The following is a 17387-nucleotide window of genomic DNA, read 5'->3' on the forward strand; positions in this document are numbered from 1 at the left end:
CTCCATCCCCAAAGTCTCCTGGCTCCACCCCCAAAGTCCCCAGATATTTCTTGAATTCGACTTGGCAACCCTAGTTCAGGAGCTGTGCTCCTGTGAGCTCCCACTGAATCTGAGGCCTGCATTTATGTCATATTCGGTCCTCAAAACAAATGAGTTCAACACCCCTGTTCTAAACTCACTGATTTCAGTGGATTTAAAATCACTCTGCTTAGGATGGCACTGTAAAGCTCTGTTGACACAAACTGTTAAAGATGTAGAAGCTTAATCGGGGTGGGGTGGGGAGATTCTTCCCTGGCATTACTAAAACAAAATTTCTGTTAGTTCAGATCAGGGCCATTATCATCCACAGGGGGAAAATGCTTACGGTATCATCATACATAAATATTTAGCACACATAATAACTACAAAATGCCATATATTAATTTTAAAATGTATCTCTCCTTCTGAACAGGATGACGATTATTGTATGATTCAAAAGCCTGCACACTTACTCATACCATGACAGAAGCCTCAGCCTTCCAAGATATACAACTAGTTCTCCACCGTAAGCCAAAGCCATGAAGGGCCAGTCCCAGGATTTATGGGATACTTTTCTTTCTGAAACAAGACCCACTTCTGCACATTACAGCCCAGGATTTCAGCTAATCCGTAATTACTTAACTACCAAGAAAACTGTGAGAGTAGAGGAAGATCACACAGGGGAAAAATGTATTAAATATCAGCACTTTGAATGAGCATGTTGTCCTAAAAAGCACAAAATATATAAATCATCTGTCAGAGCAAAAAACAGTAACTGGGCTGAGAAAGTACTGAAAATATTTATAAACCCCATGACGGGAATTTGAGAGGCAGCTGAATTACCGTAGATGTAAATATTTTGGAAGGGAAACTTCGGCCACAGACAGCTGGATGTTCAACGCCCCCCTCTCCCGAAAATAAATACTTGTGGCTGGATGGAGGCGAGGAGGCCAGAACACTACCGCTGAATAAATCCAGCAGGCTATATTTTGTAATCCATTATCACAGGCGTTCACGATTTTCACTAATTCTTCCCCACTGATATGTTTGCTTGGTAGGTTTTTCTGCTTCCAAACAGGCGCCTCTGATACCAATGGTAAGATCAACCCAAATATATTGCTCGCCTCGAACTATCTGTTCCGGCTGAAAAAACGGGGAGTTTCAGAGAAGGGAAACGAAGTCCAGTTACTACCATTATTTAACCACGTCTTCTCACGCCCCCCCTTCCCCCCAGTCAAATGCCTCATTTAGTTGCAAGCAGCAATCCTCTGTAGACGATGGGACTTAGGCAGAGCGGTGCCGTGGGACGGGAAACACTCTGGCGTCTGGGCGTTCCGCCTCGTCCATTGTTCTTCCCTCTTGTTTACGTTGCCGAGGAAACCATTCTTTCCTGTTGCCAGGAGACGGTGGCGTCATAGAGGACAGAAGGCATGCTTCGGGACGACTGTGCGGCGGTGGCTGCGGTAGCAAGAGGGAGTCATTAGTGAAAGTATGGCTTGGTTTGCATACGCTGTGTGTCAGGCATCAGGTTGGAACGGTCCGGGAAGAGCAAGTAAAGGAATAATAATAAATAAGAAGGAAAAGTGCAGTGGCACCTTTCAAAATTAAGAAAAGTACTTTCAGGCACAAGAGTTCCTGAGTCAAAGCCGGCTTCATTCAATGCCCAGAGTGTACATCCGTAACAGTTATTTACACTTTTAAGTACAAGTGCCATGCATGTGGCAAAGTGAGCTGTGATTCATGAAAACCTATGCTAGAATAAATTATGTTAATCTTTAAAGGTGCCACTGGACTTCAGTTTTATGTTGCTGCAAAATATGCTTATCCATCTGGAAGTAATAAATAATAAGGGCTATTTGAACAAATGCAAAACTTGGGGCTTTCATACTGCAAGGCTTGGAGGTTGAACTGTTAATGCTGGCCTTGAGCATGTTTGAGAGATCTTTGAGTGAGAAGCTCATACTTAGCAAACTATATCTTAATTAGAACAAAATTTGAGTCCAGCGGCACCTTAGTTAGCATGCAATGTAGTTATTGTAAAGGCAGTGGCTTTGATAGGGAGGGATGGTGGCTCAGTGGTGTAGAGCATCTGTTTGGTATGCAGAATTTCCCAGGTTCAAGCCCTGGCATCTCCATTTAAAGGATCTGGCTGGCAGTAAATGATGCAAAAGACCTCTGACTGAGGCCTTGGAGAGCAGCTGCCAGTCAGAGAAGACAATGCTGACTTTGATGGACCAAGGATTTGATTCAGTATAAGGCAGCTTCATGCATTCTAGAAGCACCAGTTCTGGAAGTGCATTGTTTATCACGTGGCTGTGCTGGAAGGGTAAAAGAAGCTGAACTAACTGACAAGTTAAATTTGAGTCCAGTAGCACCTTCGAGACCAACAAGAGTTTGGGGGTTTAAGCTTTCGAGAGAGTCAAGCTCCCTTTGTCAGACATGAGTAGAAATGGAGATCTCTGAGTCCTTTTATTCTAATCAGGTTAGAAAATTAGCAAGATTGCTGAATTTGAGTTAGTAATTCACAAGTTTAGAACAATGGTCCCCCCAGGGCTGAATAAGGGCATAGGCTTCTTATCTTGCTACAGATGCTAATTTTTGGCCCCCATGCATTTCCCTTCTGCTCTTAGCAATCTGATTATAATATGCATTGTAGCTCTGCATCCTTCACAAGCATTCTTTACAACCTCCATCCCACCTTCTGACTAGGATAAAATAACTCAGATCTCTATCTAGGGTTGCCAGGTCCCCTTCCCCCTGGTCACCTGTGAGGGATAGGTAGGGTTGCCAGATCCAATAACAAAAGTGAAAACTGGGAGGTGTTTTCTCCATCTCTCATAATAGAGAAACTCCTGGAGATTTGGGGGATGGAGTCTGTGACCTCAGTAGGGTACCATGCCATAGAGTTCCCCCCCACACACACTTTCTCCAGGGGGAGCTGATCCCTGTAGTCTGGAAGTGAGCTGCAGTCCCAGAAGATCCCCAGGTCTCACTTGGAAGATGGCATCCGAAGAGCTTTGACTCTTGAAATCTTATACCCTGAAACTCTTATTGGTTTCAAAGGTGCTAACTGGACTCGAACCTAATTGCTTTCCTGCAGAGCTACACAGCTATGCACTGGCCCTACTGACATTTCTCTTCTGTGCAATGTATGTAAAGATACAGTTACAGTTGTTGCATTCAGTTAATAGCAGAGCTTCCAGAATCAAAGCAAATGACACTCTCCGTGTTCATACCCTATGGCTGCAGTCCTGAAGACACTTTCCTGGGATCAGGACCGGATCTACATGTTTTTTGAGGGGGGGGGGCAAAATTAAAAAATTATGCCCCCTTATGGGCCATTCTATCTTATGGCCCCATAGAATACAATGGACTCCATACCCAATTTGGCACCCCCACCTCTGTCGGCACCTGGGGCAAGCACCCCCCTTTGCCTCCCCTAGATCTGGCCCTCCCTGGGATTAAGTCCTATGGAATAAAATTGGATTTACTTTTGAGTAGACATGCATAGGCTTGCTTCCTAACTTCACCAATGAGTTTTCAGAGGAGGCATGTTGTGCCAAGTGTGTGAACCTTTCTAGTAGCTCTACCCAGTGGTGATACAAAGCACTTTACTCTGATTTGGGACTTGAGCATTTGGACCACCCAACTAGTTGGGAAACTGCCAGCTGATAACAAAGATGAAAATTGGGAGGTGTCTTCTCCATCTCTCATAATAGAACCATTTGGAGCCGCCCAATGTAGTTGTAGGTTCTGAATCAACAAGGCACATCTTTGCACAATACATGTTTAACATGATAGCTAAATGAAACATCTGAAGCTTATGTATATCTGAATGCAGATGTTAATTGGGACAAATAACAGGGAAAGCCATGACCTAATTGGGAGCTCCCTGTGATGTCTGGCTTGAAACAGAATGTTGATCTGATCCTGCAAAACAATTAACAGGTCCTTATGATGTTAAATTTCAAAGCAGGAAGTAGATCCATCATAAACTTCAGCATCAGTTGCTCCATGTGGGAATAATTACAAGTATGACAATATCATTACAGTGGGGCATGAGAAGTTCCTACTGGATGTTGGCCAAAATAGTCTTTTTGGCCATAATCTATAAACCTCTTGCATATTCATATATTATCTCACCTCCAAGAAATTGTAGGTCCCTGCTCTTCTGTTTCATCTTCACAACAACCTTGTAAGTTAGACTGAGAGAGAGAGAGAGACCCAAAGTCATCAGGGAAGTTCATAGCCAAGGGGGGATTGAACTGGGGTCCCCTGAATCTATGCCATTGTAATCAAGACATTGCACTGGCAGTTACCAGGATCGACCTCATAGTTCAGACTGTTTTGTCCTTCCAGTAAATGCATGCAGGAGATCGTAAAGAGGGGGAGTTCAAACTTGCAAGGAAACAGTTATGTCATTCCCATCTCCCTTTCTTGTTGTTGACTTCCAGTTCCATATTCTCCCTTTGTGTTGTGGAGATGGCAGCTGAGCTTCTCCAAACAACTTGTTTCTTTCCTGTGCCAACAGTGTTCCAGATGGTTTTGTGCTCTCTGAAGAAACTCTTTTTAGCTATAAATGACATAAAATGAGGATTTTTTTTAAAAAAAAAACCTTAACAATTTAGTAGTTGCACAGACATCTTTTTCCTGTAATTGCTGATTACTCGGATGCTGGAGCCAGCACCCTGTGAAATTGTTGAATGAAACAAGCAAGAAGAGAAAAGAGGCTGATTGTGAAACATTTTTTTTTTTAAAAAATCCCCTAACATCTGCATAGGCCGCACACAAATCCCATGGCGTTCATTGCAGAGAAGTAAATAGATGCATCCAAGAGTACGTCACTTTGTCATTGTGAGCCTTTCGATCAATTTCCAGTACAAAAAAAAAAAAAATGCTTTCAGTTCTCTGGGACTGCTGTTCATTTTCATCAGACATTTTACCCTGTTGCCATGTTATATTAAAAAATGCATTAGCATTTTTTAACCTTCAATTGCCCTAATTTTAACCTACAATTGCCCTAATTGATTGTGTACCCTCTGGCATGTTAAAGATGAAAAGAGGAATGCACTTATAAACCTCTGTTCTCACACTGTCTCAGTCTGCTCTCCTGTTACAGGTTTACAATTACAATTGCCCTAATTGCTTAATTATCACACGACAGTGTGTGTTTTATAGCCAGGAGATCCTAAGATTGTCTGGTATCCAGAAGTTCTAGTTCTTTTAGAATTAGGCACTAACTGGTGGTAAGCTAGTCTTGTTTTTAAGGCAAGAGATGTTTCAGAGGTGGTTTGCCATTGCCTGCCTCTGCGCCACACCTCTGGTATTCTCTGGAGATCGCTCATCCAGATACCAGCCAGGGCCAACCTTGCTTAGCTTCCAGAATCTGATGGGGCTGGGCTAGCCTGGGCTATTCAGGTCAGGGCTACAAGTCCACTAAGCAGAGGTGAAGCTCTCCTTCAGCCAATTTAAGTGGCTTTTCTTTAGGAAGGCTTCTAAGACCTGGTCTACATGTGATGAAAAAAAGATATGCACAGATCTAGCAGTCCAGCTTCAAATCCGATGCTGCTCGGTTCTCATATTCATCTTCCAGTCAACAAATGCACATGGCCATGTACAGCAAAGCCAAAGGACATGTCATGGACACATGCATGAAAAACACTCTTGAGCATGTTTCCTGTAAATATTCCTCCTGCTTTCTTTAAGGTGTATTGATTCAGATACTGTACCTGAAGAAGTGAGCAGTGACTCAGGAAAGCTCATACCCTACCACAAATTTCGCTAGTCTTTAAGATGCTACTGGACTTTTACTAATTTCAGCTGCTACAGAAATACTAACATAGCTACCCATCTTGATCTTTTTAAAACAGAAAATGGATCTATAGAGTACAATCTGAAGCAGATCTGCAAGATTAGAGGAGGGTGTGTGTGTGTGTGTCTACAGATAAGAGTGATTCTTTGGTCGACCCTATATGAATGTGATGTGACAGTGTTGACAAAAGCTGCCAGCTTCCTTGCCTGTTCTGAAAAGATCAGAGGGGAAGTGTCATGCAGGGAACTGTCTTAATTTGTCTGCTGTATTGCTGCACTGCCAAGATCCGCCACATGAGGTCGTCTAGCATTGAGTTTATTTATTTATTTTGTTTTTACTCAATGTGGTCATTCAACTCTGTGTCTTTCATTCCTAATCAGGCAATTCCAAACTTGTCTAAGTAGCAGGTGGTGGAGAGGCTACTTTTTGATTTCTCAGTCATATAATTTGAATCTTATTACCTATTGTTTAATTGGCATTTGATTGTGTACCCTCTGGCATGTTAAAGATGAAAAGAGGAACGCACTTATAAACCTCTGTTCTCACACTGTCTCAGTCTGCTCTCCTGTTACAGGTTGTCGAAGGCTTGGTTTCTCTGCTGCATTCCTTTGCTGTGAAATGCCATGCCTTTCAGTGATTTAAAAGACATTCTATTGCTTCAAAATAGACTTGAAAGCCATAGGTTGCCCTATAACAGGGCTTCTATAATTCAAAATATATACCAGCAGTTGCAGCTCATGAAATATTCAACTAAGCACTGCAGGGTTTTTAAAAAACTGTTTATGTACATAAGGCACAAATGCAACATACCTTTCTCCTTAGAGAGCTAATTCCTGAATCCAAAATAATGAGAATGTTAGCAACTCATATGAACACCCCCAATGGCCAAAAAGAAAAAAAAAAAGCAGGGACAAAATCTGAACAATGATTTACCAGGGACAGGTACCCCCAAACCAGGACTGGCTCTGGCAAACAGAGACTGTTAGAGTGCAAGCACTTTTATATTGACATGTAGATTGCAACACTCTTGCTTTAGCTATCCAAGAGGGAAATGAATCTTATAATAAAGAGATGTGTCTTTCTTGTCTGTTCACCTGTATGTCTGTCCATCTGTCTGGGGACAGCATAACTCATCAGAAAATAAATCCAGGAGTCTTAAAATTGGCAGTTGGCTTCAGATGATGGGATTTACAGAATTAAAAAGGAAAAGGGAATTGGAACATCCCGGCCCAGATTAACTCCAGAGCATCTCCCTCTGCTATTTGCAATGGTGGCAATGGTTATCTGTCTGTGGCAGGCTTAACTCATCAGAAAATAAAACTAGGAATCTCAAAATTGGCCACCAGGATGGTCATGGAACCCAGGTCTGAATCCCCACTCTGAGCCAACTCAGAATGAAATATTGCGTATAATCAAACCATATAATACTGAATGCCAAATATATAGCATTATTAACACCCTCCAAATCATATATATTTTATATCAGAATTTCATGTCCGTACATAAGAAGCATTTCCTTAAAGCCAAAAGTACTGAATCACAAAGAGTGTCCAAAAGCATCCAATTAGCAACAGTCCATGCTGCAAATTCCAAAGATGATACTCCACAGTTCCATACAAGATCCTGGTGGTGTTTCTGGTTTTGTAAACAAATTTTCTCAGTGGCAAATCACTGCTGAATATCAGGCACAAACTGGACTTTCACTCATTATCAGAAGGCTCAGTAGCCTGTGCAAGAGTGAGAAAGATTATCAGGCCTTTGTGTTGAATGATGCCAGTGTTTGGCTTTGGAAGTCCTCTGGAGAAAATGGCTTCTTTGAAGGGTGGACTTTATGTCATGGTAGCATGCTGAGGCTGCTCCCCTCCCCAAACTCCACCCTCTCCTGGATCCACCCCCAAAGTCTCCAGGTATTTTCCAACCTAGACCTGGCAATCCTAGCTGCAACTACTGTCAAACATGTAAACTGCCGACCAGCTGTCTTTGAATATTGGTAGAGGAACAGCAAAAGCTTCAGAGGAACAACAAAAGCTCTAAGAGCATATGGGATGACTGTAACAAGTCTCAAAAGGCTTTAGATCACATATTGTAGGATTTGTCAAGAAATAACTTAATTACGGGAGGAGTCATCATTAGGGACTTGCAACAAACACTTCCTGTTATTCCACAAGGAATGAAAGCTGATGAATTGCAGGCCTCCATCAGATCATCATACATTTGGAATAGTGTGCAAAAATGCTACACAAGCAACCATATATGGATACAGCATGCTGATTTCTTAACCGAAACAAATTAAAATCCCAATGCTGAGGGCTGTTAAATTTAGCTGTTCTAATTGTTTTCTGTTAAAGAATAGTTATTTGTTGTCAGATAAGATGTATTGAAAATACTTATCATTACAGGAGAAAAAAACGAAGGCAAGCCAAACATAAGACATGGATTGACCAGGGCAGAGACCCTATGGATAATATTCCAAGCTCAGTGACCTATGGGGTTGACAAGGGAAGCAAGCAGGGGATGACCTCTCCTGTTAGAATAAATAAATGCACATACTGTTTGCTCTCTTAAGACTTGGCCATGGCAGTAAACAGTTTTTTATGGCCATCTGCAGAGAGGGAAGGCAGCATGGTATATAGCCTATTCTCATCTGATCTCAGAAACTAAGCAGAAGCAGTACTTGGAAGGGAGATCTTCAAGGAAGACTCTGCAGAAGAAGGCCATGGAAAACCACCTCTGCATGGCAAACCACCTCTCACTTGCCTTGAATGCCCTGTGCTGGGGTTAATAATAATAATAATAATAATAATAATAAAATTTTATTTATACCCCGCCCTCCCCACTGAGGCAGGCTCAGGGCGGCTTACAGAGTGTGGCAAAAGCCATGTTAAACAATAAAACAATTATACATTCAGTACCATTTAAAATTACCATTAAATTTACATAATATAAAAATCTAAAATCAATCTAAAATAATCTTATCGCTAACTCAATTGTTGATGTTAGTGATGGCATGGTGTTCATTTCAGGTTTCATCTTGGAAGGCTAGCCGGAAGAGGGCGGTTTTGCACGCCCTACGGAATTGGCTAATGTCCCGTAGGGCCCGCACCTCTTCCGGCAGCTGGTTCCACCATTGGGGTGCTTTTATAGAGAAGGCCTGTTCTCTGGTTATTTTTAGTTTGGCCTCCTTTGGCCCAGGTACTTCCAGAAGGTTTTGTGAGCTGGATCGCAGTGCTCTCTGGGGAACATATGGAGAGAGGCGGTCCCTAAGGTAAACAGGTCCTCGGCCATATAGGGCTTTAAAGGTAATAACCAGCACCTTGTAACGAACTCGGTAAATAACTGGCAGCCAATGCAGTTCCCGCAGCCCAGCCCGCACATGTTCCCACCAAGATAGGCCCAATAGCAGTCTGGCTGCTGCATTCTGCACTAGCTGCAGCTTCCGGGTTCAGCACAGGGGCAGCCCCATGTAGAGGGCATTACAGTAGTCTAGCCTTGAGGTGACCGTTGCATGGATCACTGTTGCCAGGTCATTGCATTCCAGGAAGGGAGCCAACTGCCTCGCCCGCCTAAGATGGAAAAATGCGGATTTGGCAGTGGCTGCTATCTGGGCCTCCATTGTCAAGGAAGACTCCAGTAGCACTCCCAAGCTCCTGACCCCGCGCACTGGTATCAGTGATGCACCGTCAAAAGCTGGAAGGGAGATCCCTCCCTCCGGACCACCACGCCCTAGACAAAGGACCTCTGTCTTCGCTGGATTCAGTTTCAGCCCACTCGACCTGATCCAGTCTGCCACGGCTTGCAGCGCCCGGTCCAGGTTTATAGGAACATCGGCAGCCCGGCCGTCCATCAATAGATAGAGCTGGGTGTCATCCGCGTACTGGTGACAACCCAGCCCATATCTCCGGGCAATCTGGGCAAGGGGGCGCATGTAGATGTTAAATAACATCGAGGAGAGAACTGCTCCCTGAGGCACCCCACAGTTGAGTGAATGTCTCTGGGACAGCTCCCCCCCAATTGCCACCCTTTGTCCCTGACCCTCCAGGAAAGAGGAAAGCCATTGCAAGGCTAGCCCCTGAATCCCTGCGTCGGCGAGGCGGCGGGCCGTGCAGTAGAGAGGATCCTGTCAACCTCCTCTAGGTCGAGCGGGTCGAAACGGTCCAGGATCAAACCAGAAGACAGGCACGGAGCCTCAAGTTCACATACTGTAATATGGCGGGGCAGTCACGGCGGAGCGACTGGACTTTGTCTGCAAAGAATTTCGCGAATGCCTCACAGCTTATCTCTAATTCCTTAACATTTGGTTTGCCTTGTGGCAATGTAGTAAGGTTCCGAATTATCTTAAATAATTGTGCCGGGCGTGAATTTGCAGACGCAATCTTAGCCGCAAAGTATGTTTTCTTTGTGGCTTTGACTGCCATCTCATAGGACCTCATAAACTCTCTATAAGATGCTCTAGCCGCTTCGTCATGAGTACGCCGCCATTGCCTCTCTAGCCGTCTGAGGCCTTGTTTCAGCTGGCGTAGTTCCGGGGTATACCACGGCGCCAGCCTAGTCCGGGGTCGCAGAGGGCACCGGGGTGCAATCTCGTCAATGGCTGTGGAAAGCCGGCTATGTCAGGTCTCAACCAGGTCATTGAGGGATCGCCAGAGGGCCAGGGATCCCGCAGAGCCATTTGGAACCGTTCCGGGTCCATCTGGCTTCGCGGGCGAGCCATAATGTGCTCGTCGCCTAGACAGGTTTGGCGTGGAGCCCTAAGAGCGAGGTGGTCCGACCATGGCACCGCTTTTGCGATTATATCGTCCACCATAACCCCGGCCACAAAGATCAGGTCTAACGTGTGCCCGGCCTGATGCGTGGGAGATGTAACAAATTGAGAGAGCCCTAGCGTCGCCATGGAAGACACTAGGTCCGTCGCCAGACTAGAGGCCGGATCATCCGCATGGACGTTGAAGTCACCCAGGATCACCAGCCTTGGGTGCCTGCCACAGCCTCGACCAGGGACGGTAAGGTGCCGGCTGGTGAGCTAGGCGAACGGTGCACCAGCCAGATCGCCAGCCCCCCTCCATAAATTGCCATAAATTGGCTGCGACTTGACAGCAGTTTATACACACACATGCACATGCGCACACACACAAACACAACTATCAGTGCACCCTTCAGCAATCCCAGTTTATCCAGGACAGATGAGATTTCCAGAACTTTCTAGATCAGTCACCACTGATTTCCACTTCATAGTTATAGTTCTATGAACAGTAGTCAGGGAGGACTGGATTGGAATGGACACTAGGAGAGAGGGAGTTTGTTCTCCAGATTTAAATTGCCTCCTTATCTATCACTGCTATTCCCCACAGCAGGGGAAAATGTTTTTATTTGCCTCATTTATATCCCACCTTTCTGCTCAATGGAGGCTCAAAACAATTTACAGCATTCTGCTGTTCACACACTTAATCCTCACAACAATCCTGTGAGGTTGGTTAGATGGAGGGAGTCAGTGATTGACCCAAGGTCATCTGGTGAGTCCAGTGGCAGAGTAGAGCAGGGGTGTCAAACTCATTTGTTATGAGGGCTGGATCTGACATAAATGAGACCTGGTCAGGCTGAGCCATGTTGGGCCGGGCCATGTGTGTTCCTATTTAAGATTAGGTAGCACAGATATAAACTTTACAAAGGACACAGACAAACACAGTTAAAGATTTTTTTTTAAAAAAACTTAAAATAAAACATGCTTAAAATGTTAGCATCCATTGGTCTTAAAGGTGCTTTCTTTGTATTTCTCTCATGGGATCCAGAGAACTGGGCAAAGGAAGCTTTGACTCTTTCCTTCCCTCCATAGGGGACCAGGAGGGGGAGGAGCCTCAGCCAATAGAAGGAAGACAGGCTTGGCTCAGTAGCTCTGCTGTGCAATTGAGAGAACCTGGCAAAACAAGCTCTGCCTCCCCCCATTTCTCCCCAAGGGAAGAGCCTCAGCCAATGGAGAAAATAGAGGTTTTGCTCTGTAGCTCCTGTGCTATTGAGCAAGCCTGGCAAAACAAGCTATGATGCTGAAAGGAGCAAGAGAGAGGGAGAAGAAAGCAGATGACAGCCAGTTGCTCAGGGCCTGATAGGAGCCCTCTGGGGGCCTGATTTGGCCCCTAGGCTGCATGTTCGACACCCCTGGAGTAGAAATTTGAAACTGGGTCTTCTGTAGCCTAGCCTGAAACTCTAACCACTACACATGTGAGTATCCACAGAGCTGGCCATGTTGAAAATTAGAAATATTGATATTCTGGGTACAATTTGCAGGATTATGTAACTAGGCATTTCGTCTGAAAAACTCCAGCTTGCATCTTGGCCTTAGAGCTGCCAAGAGGCCTGAAGAAAAAAGGTCCTCTCTCTTTAATAGAGGTTTAATATGTGGCAACATTGAGGTAAATAACATCACCTGGTAAGTAGCATCTATTAACGGGGGGGGGGGGGGGGGCATTTCCCTTCAGGCCTCTTGGCAGTCCTGCCTGGCTCTGTTCCAGCCCACCTGAGCTTCCAGGCTGTGTCTTGACTCTGCCTATCCTCATTCCATCTGCTGGCCCCACCCGAGAGGGGCATTCCTGAAAACAAAAGTTTGTCATTCTAAGATTTATTACAGCCCACTCGTCGTCGTTGGTTAATGCCTCTCAGCCTATCAGTGCAATCCTTAAACATCCTTCTGTGCCCACTGAAGTCAATGGGCCTAGAAGGACATAATTCTATGATGGTACTGCAGGTTTCTCTTCATCTTTGGCTTTAGCAGTTCCTTGCTGTGACAAGCTAATGAATGATAAGCAGCAGCCATGAACACAATGGGTGCATTCACGCACACTAAATAATGCGCTTTGCAATTGGATTTTTACTATGCAAGAACAGCAAGATCCACTTGCAACTAGTCGCTGTGTGAACGTACCCAGTGATTAGTAGAGAAAAACTCTTCATCATAATTGCCTTCTAGGTATCATCTTCAATGCACATTCTGCATGTGGACATTACCATAATTTTATACAAATAATACGGCAAAACATGTAACAGAGATGCTGGCATCTGCACACAGCACTGTTTAGAAACGTGGGGATGACCCCACCGATGGATCAACTGACGACACCTGGGTTTTTTGGCAATTGTGTGACACAGAGTGTTGGACTGGATGAGCCCATGGCCTGATCCAACATGGCTTCTCTTATGTTCTTAAGTGTATGAGGACCAAGAATGTCTAGAGTGAATTACTGGAGCTGTTCAAGAGAACACTCCAGTGTTGTTTGTTTTTCAACCATATTGCTTGGGAATTGAAGTAAATAAAGAGAGAACTCTGTTGAAAATCTTACACTCTGCAATACTGTGGTTATGGAGAGTGGAATTTCTTTTTTCCAAAATCTACTTTTTATAAAGATATAGCAATTGATTTCTCTTATTCTCTTTTTTTTTCCTCCTTCAAAAGAGGAATTTCTTTTCAATTTCATTTTTGGTTTGTCTTTGTAGAATTCTGTTGCTCCTCCATGTACCATTTTATAACTTTGATCCATGCAGAGTCGTTGTTTTTTTGATGGTGCCACCATAGAGTGCTCAAGCAGGAGAAGTAGGAAAATTTGGGATGACATTGCCTGCCTCTCTCAGCATCACCAGAATGATATTCTGAAATATTGTAGCATTCCCTTCCTGCCCTTTCTCTTTTAGAATTTCTCCTTTGATCAAAATAGAATTGATTCAAAACAGTCTCCAGATTCCTAATAAGAGGAAAGAAACGGAGTGTTGGATTTCAGAGAGAAAATGGGTAAAGAGAACGAAGAGAATTTCTCTTACCAGCATGCCTCTGAAATGCTTGATTGTTTTTATCTGGATGGATACTTAAGGCACTTTCATTCCACCATGGTTCAAACCAGGCTGAGCTAATCTGGGATGGAAACTTTAGCCAAACAGTGGGTATATATCTCACAAACATGGCAACTGCATAATGCCAAGGAGCTCTCATTTAGCAGCTGCAGTAGAAAAGTTGCAGGGCTTTTTTAAAAGCAGGTACTCACAGGAACGCAGTACCGGCTGGCCTGGCACCAAGGGGTGTGGCCTAATATGCAAATGAGTTTCTGCTGGGCTTTTTCTACAAAAAAGTCCCGAAAAGTTGTATTCTCTGGGCTGGCCAGATGAGAATGTGGGTTGGCCACAGTGATTTAAATCACTTTCCTGATGACTTTCTTAGATTTTACAAAAAGTGTACAATGTACTGGAGATGCTGTCATTATTTTATCACTGGAATCCCCCCACTTTACAAATGCTGCGGGAACTCAATCCTGCTTGGGGCTGTGGTGCAGAGAGAGAAGGTGTTTCTGTTTCCCTGTGCTATTTGCAAGAGTCCAAAGCCCCAGGTTTGGCAGTTGAAAATGGTGCTGGAAGGGGGAAAGTCAGGAGCCTCCCTCTGTCCATGCCATGGTCCTGAGCAGGACTGAGCCCCTGTGCAGCATTTGTAAAGCAAGAGAATTCCAGCAGTAAAATGGTGGAAGGAATACCTGTGGATAACTGAGTCTAGTTTGACTCAGAAGTTGCTTTCACTAGCCTGTTTCTTAATGCAACAAGAAGGAGCCATTCCATCCTGCTCTGATTTCTACTTTCCTTCATAAATCCATATACTGCTTTTCTACATATCTAGTACACAGTACAGGATTTACTAGAGAATTTCAAATAGTCCCCACTCTGTCTTTCAGCCATACTTGAATTACAGAGTCACCTCTGTTCTGGCATGCATAGTGCCTGATTTGGATTGGAACCATGGCATGCAGGGAAAAGGAGCTTCTGTCCTCCCACCACCACACTTTCCCCCTGACCTGTAATGGTCCCAGGGAATCCCAGGTGGACTCCAAGGTCCATGATGCTGAAGTGTAACCTGTTCCCCTTGCACTATTTTGCAAATATAGAAATTACTGTCAGGAGCCAGGGCTGGTGCTAGGCTTTCTGGCGCCCTAGGCAAGTCACCCACTAGTGCCCCCCATTATTATAAAAATAGGGGAAATGAAGAGCGCCAAACTTGAAACTTTTCACATTTTTAATTTACCGATTTTTAATTTTTCAAAAAATGTGATAAGTTATTAAAAATTGTGAGAATAAGTGCTTGCTGGCTACACCAGGAAGGAGGGTGGCAGGAAGGTCAGGATGAGGTGGGAGGCCAAGTCGCACACTGAGGAGAGGGGGGTGGCTTGGCTTTGTTGAAGGCAGCTTGGTTGCGGAAGAGGACAAGGTGACAGCAGTCAGGAGCCAGAGTCACGCATTGGGGAGGCCAGGTGGTGCCCTAGGCGAGTGCCTACTTTGCTTACTCCCACGCACTGGCCCTGCCAGGGGCTACTTATTAGCTGCACCAGAGGAAAAAAAGAAGACAAGGGCTTGTTTTGTACCCATCTCCTCTGCTCTACTGTGATTAATAGCAACTCTGACAAGCAGTTTTGATGCAGAAAACAGTGTGGGCAGGCACAAAGGGTTAAACCTCTCTCCTCTGATGCCAGAGTCCCAATTCCAAAGGGGGTTGGCAGTCCCACAACTGCTTATAAATGTTAAAGAAAGAGTCAGGAGACCTAATCATGATTCTCCTGGATAATATGTGTTTTGCCCTTTAGCTTAACACGAGTGACTCAGGCAGTGTGAAGCAGGCATCTTTAGAGATATAACTGTTATTTTTAAAGCTCCTTTTGGGGGACAGTGTCCCCAGATGTTGAATAATGTCAGTGTCAGTCCTCACTAAATTTTCCTACAGCACTAGCAGAGCAAGAGAAGTAATCCTGCTTTACTTTCTGAGTTGTTCTTTTAATTGTTTTCTCTTGGTGCCGGTCAGGGTAATTCTACCCCCCCCCCACCTCATGAAGTGATGCCAGAATATGTTGGACCATAGGAAATCTTAGTATGTATTGTAATTTCTCCATGTTCAAATTCCACCATTGCAGACATTCTGTTCTTTCCTGATACCCTTGTGGAATCAGTTACAAAACTTGAAAAGCTGGAGTGGGTATACCTTTGGGGCTACTGGTTTGGACATTAAAACAGAGAGAGCTGGGAAAATATTGGTTTCTCCTTTCTCACCTCCTTGGGGAATGGATGCTAGTCATTTCAGGATCCCCATTAAAGGATGACACAAGGGAGGTTGCCCTCTCCCACATTTTTCAGATCTTGTGTGTTTATTTCTCAGGATCACCTCTATAGGCAATTCACAGGGCCTGCCAGCTTTAAAAAACCAGCTCTAGCTGCATCGTGATGTTCATGCTTAGTGCAGAAGAAAACTTCATCTACTTATTCCTGAAGGCCAGACTTTTGTAAGAGGCTTAGGAGCAAACCAAACTGTTTTTTTTTTAAAAAAAGGGGAGGGGTCTGTTCATTTGCCAACTTCAGTGGCCAAGACTGAGGGCTCTTGCTCTGTTTGCAATGGACCTCTAAGCCACAGACATAGCTGATCGGATTACAGCCAATAATCAGCTGGAAGGATCCAAGGCCATAACCAATCGTTTGAGTGCTCCAAGGCCACACCTGCCTGGAAGCACCGAGTTCCATGAACCAGGATGTCAGCAGATCCTGGAGATTGTTTTTCAGCAGAAAGACCTCTTGTGTCAATATTGCATTTGAGGTTGCTCTGCCTGAGTTTCCCTAGCCACAATTTGTTCAGCAGGTCAATGCCCTGGATAGTGATAAGAGGAATAAGTGCTTCCCAAGCTGGTTGCCACTGTTAACTTTTCATCCTGTTTTCCCTTTTGTAACTTCATGGTTCCTTGTGCCTGTAATTACAAGATGCTTGTCTGTGGCTTAATTTCTTTGGACCAGAATATCTTGCGGACAGTCTTAACCAAAATATGTACTAAAATGCACAAGGACTGACTGACTGACTGACTAACTTCACATTTTGAGTTATTGCCTCTCCATGTTGCTTATGTCTCACATCAGGATTAGATGGAGAAAATACAATAAAAGCCCCCTACTATTCATTACAATTGCACAGTGCCTCCCCCCCCCAAAAAAAAATGACTCGGAGTAGACTTGAACTGCACATATGAGCCAGTAAAGATTTGCATGCACAGAGGTGAACATTTCCACTTGCTAATATCTGAACTTCAAGCTATTCTTCAAAGGGGTTGGTTGAAAAGTTGACATCTTTATTCCCAGCATGGATGCTTTGGTCTTTTCCTTAGTAGGGGCTCCATTTAGGGATGTGAATAGATTCCTACGGCAATTTGACAAATACACAACCACTACATTTCTCCATGCCAGGCAAAACTTCACTGGTGTGATTGAATCAGAACCAGAACCTTTTAAGAGATTATGCTTTCCACGTTTGTTGATAAATGGTTTTCCAGCATTTGAAAATGGGGAGCTGTGCCTGTTTGTGAAAGCTGAGACTGGAGCCTTCAAAAGATTGGAACCTTCAAATTCATTTTTGTAACTGAAATCTTTGTGATGCATTGACAGTCTTCAATAATGTGACAGTGGAGGATTCTCTGAAGAAGAATTTGATGAATTTTGAAATGTGGAGCATACCCGGGAACCATGTTATAGCCATTTCTACAAAGAAGAATCATTTCTACTAGAA

Source organism: Heteronotia binoei, chromosome 5 (assembly GCF_032191835.1).
Source record: "Heteronotia binoei isolate CCM8104 ecotype False Entrance Well chromosome 5, APGP_CSIRO_Hbin_v1, whole genome shotgun sequence".
Classification (NCBI taxonomy): Eukaryota; Metazoa; Chordata; class Lepidosauria; order Squamata; family Gekkonidae; genus Heteronotia; species Heteronotia binoei.